Source organism: Corticium candelabrum, chromosome 11 (genome assembly GCF_963422355.1).
Source record: "Corticium candelabrum chromosome 11, ooCorCand1.1, whole genome shotgun sequence".
In the NCBI taxonomy this organism is placed as follows: domain Eukaryota; kingdom Metazoa; phylum Porifera; class Homoscleromorpha; order Homosclerophorida; family Plakinidae; genus Corticium; species Corticium candelabrum.
In genome coordinates this window covers 4,723,548-4,727,095 of record NC_085095.1, presented here as the reverse complement: position 1 = coordinate 4,727,095, position 3,548 = coordinate 4,723,548, and the positions used below count along the sequence as shown (strand labels likewise).

Sequence of the window (3,548 nt, the reverse complement as noted above, 5' to 3'; positions counted from 1 at the left end):
TACCACAATAGAATCAAACAAGAACTACAAATACCGGAATCGTTACTGTAGACTTTCTACACAGCGCGTCATGTACAAGAAATCCGGAACAGCAAGGATAATATCCAGGCACTTGGACACACACACACACACACACACACACACACACACACACACACACACACACACACACACACACACACACACACACACACACACACACACAGACAGACAGACAGACAGACACATACACACACAAACAGACAGACAGACAGACACATACACACACAAACACAGACAGACAGACAGACAGACAGACACATACACACACAAACACAGACAGACAAACACACAGACAGACAAACACACACACACACACACACACACACACACACACACACACACACACACACACTCATCTATCGGTTTTGTTGGTGTGACTATCTGCGCACTAACAGTCAAATTTGATGTTCCTATGTTGTCTGACTGGGCTGATAGAGACGTCATCCCTTCCTTTACAACTCCAACTGACACAAGAGACAAGTTCTCATTGCTGATATTTAGCCAAGCAACACACAAGAGTGATTCTCACGGAAATTTGGCGTCTCCGTGTCCTGTGCTTGAACCAAGTTGGTAGAAGCACGAACAGACGGTCTGACAGCAACTGAAACAAAATACAAAATGTAGATCTTTACTGTGGAGGGATGGAAGGATTGTACAGGATTAGTATCTTCTTTCATTCATGAATCTGTCAGTCAATCAACTGTCTGTCTGTCTGTCTGTCTGTCCATCAGTCTGTTTGTATGTCCATCTCTCTGTCTGTCCTCTGTCTGTCTGTCCATTGTTTGTCCATCTTTCTGTCTGTTTGTCTACTTGTCGGTGCATTGTCTGTCTGTCTGTCTGTTCATCTGTCTGTTTGTATGTCCATCTCTCTGTCTGTCCTCTCTCTCTCCTGTCTGTGTATTGTTTGTCCATCTTTCTGTCTGTTTGTCTACTTGTCTGTCCATTTGTCTGTCTGTCTATATGTCCCTCTGTCTATCTGTCTGTCCATCTTTCTGTCTGTTTGTCTACTTGTCTGTCCATTGTCTGTCTGTCTGTAAGTCTGTCCATTGTCTGTCTGTCCGTCTGTCTGTCTGTCTGTTCATCTGTCTGTTTGTATGTATGTCCATCTCTCTGTCTGTCCTTCTCTCCATCTGTCTGTCTGTCCATTGTCTATCCATCCATCTAAACATCTATAGATAAGTTCCATTTTGTCCGTCCCGTCCATACGTGAAAGTTGCGTCATGCTGTACAGACAGGAAGTAGAGTCGGGATGGGGTGGAGGCTAGTCACTTTGATTCTCCATCTGTCTGTCCATCTGTCTGTCTGTCTGTCTGTCTGTCCATCTATCTGTCAATACATATATTTAAAATTTCAACACTATTACGTCTGTCCATCTGCCTGTCTGTCTGTCTTTCTGTCTGTCCATCTGTCTGTCCATCCATCCAAACATCTTTGATTCTCCATCTGTCTACATGTCTGCCCTTCCATCCAATCAACTTCCCATTATCCATCTCTTTCCCTCTGTCTGTCTATCAAGTCCAACCATTTGTCCACTTGTCTGTACATGCTGCTATCTCCTAAACTCTCCCATTAACACGTCATACCAACTGGCTATGTCGTTGACATCACCGGCATCGAGCTTGTTCCCAGTGTGCTCACATTTCTCGGCTTGAAATGCTTGAAAGGACAGTTGGGCTCGAGGCAGCCACTCGGTTGAATCTCAAAGCAACACGACAACTCACTCTTCAACGGCTAAACATTCGACATTCTCACAAGAATGTGAGAAATAGACGAAAGTGTCACCATTCACAGTGATATGCATATGTCTGAACGGACATGCTGATCGAAAGCACGATCCTTGTAGCCACAACGTACAGACAGTGTTGTTACCGAGTGCAGCTTGACTGTGACAGAAAGGGCATTGGTCACCCTGGGTTAGAGACGACAGTCAAGACGTACAAAAAATAAAAAATAATTTGCATACAAATATAATTTATATAAATAAATTATTATTAAATAAAATTTTTTGTATATAATTAATTTATATAAATTAATTATATGCAAATTATTAATTAATTTATTTTTACTTTTATTTATTAATTAATAAATCAATAATTTGCATACAATTAATTTATATTTTTTATTTATTTATATAAATTAATTGTATGCAATTCATTTATTTATTTTTATTTTTTATTTATTAATATAAATAAATAGCATACAATTAATTTATATTAATAAATTATTAATCAATAATTCACATGATTGGTGACTATATCAACTGTACCTTCAGACATGCAGTATTATAATAGAAATAACAATCATCTCCTTTCGTAGCCATTTGATCGCCTCAACCCTGCTACACATATGAAATACATCCAACACATAAACTAATCGACGTCATGCAACTTCTGTGTTTCACACCACAAGAAGGACACAACAGACAAACAGAGACTTGAAATGAGTTTGGATGGAAGTTCGTGGGTGTGGCAGATAGGTGTGTGTGTGTGTGTGTGTGTGTGTGTGTGTGTGTGTGTGTGTGTGTGTGTGTGTGTGTGTGTGTGTGTGTGTGTGTGTGTGTGGTGTATTTACCATTCATGATACATTTGTCATCTGTCGATAGTTTGTCCGTTTGTCTATCAATTGTTTGTCTGTGTGTCTGTCCATTGCTTGTCCGTGTCTGTCAATTGTTTGTCAACCTGTCTGTCAATTGTTTATCTATGTGTCTGTCCATTGTTTGTCTGTGTCTATCAATTGTTTGTCCACCTGTCTGTCCATTGCTTGCCTGTGTCTATCAATTGTTTGTTCACCTGTCTGTCCATTGCTTGCCTGTGTCTGCCAGCTGTTTGTCCACCTGTCTGTCTGTATGTCCATCTGTCTGTCTGTATGTCCATCTGTCTGTCAATTGTTTGTCTGTGGGTCTGTCAATTGTTTGTCCACCTGTTTGTCCATCTGTCTGTATGAGTCTGTCCATCTGTCCGTCTGTGTGTCTGTCTGTCTGTACATCTGTGTGTCTGTCCATCTGTCCGTCTATCCACCTGTCTGTGACAATGTCAGTCTATCCGTTTGTCTGCTTATCTGTCACTCTATCAGCAAACACGTGCTACACGATCCAGTCACTACAATCTGTACCCAATGCTGCTGCTTTGTCCTCCACAACAGCCGACTTCTCATCCTTCACGTTCTCCACTCCTCGTTGCTGTTGATCCCCATCAGTTGTCACACCTCCCAGTCCCTCCTTGACTTCATTCACCGATTTCACACTCACAGCAGTTGAAGTCGTTATCAGTTGTTGAACAGCAAAAGGCATTAGATTACTGGGAGTCAACTTTGACAATTCAAATGAGAAAGAATCTAGACAATCAACACATTTCCCACACAATAAAAACACACACACACACATACACACACAGACAAACAGAAAGACAGACAGACAGACACCGATAAATACTATTACATGATCTAGTTGCACGAGGGTAACACTTCTAGAATTTCTAAATCAATGAACATAATGCTGAATGTCTTTG

At 40.8% G+C, this 3,548-nt stretch overlaps 1 long non-coding RNA gene across 1 annotated transcript; it reads right to left on the bottom strand.

Annotated features, from left to right (window-relative positions):
- Positions 1-1,615: 1,615 nt before the first annotated feature.
- LOC134187454 (uncharacterized) lies at positions 1,616-3,270 on the bottom strand. The gene is made up of 3 exons (XR_009971112.1): positions 3,154-3,270; positions 2,309-2,377; positions 1,616-1,925 (listed from the first exon to the last, which is right to left on the bottom strand). It is a non-coding gene; the product is annotated as an uncharacterized LOC134187454 (long non-coding RNA).
- Between the last annotated feature and the right edge of the window lie 278 nt (positions 3,271-3,548).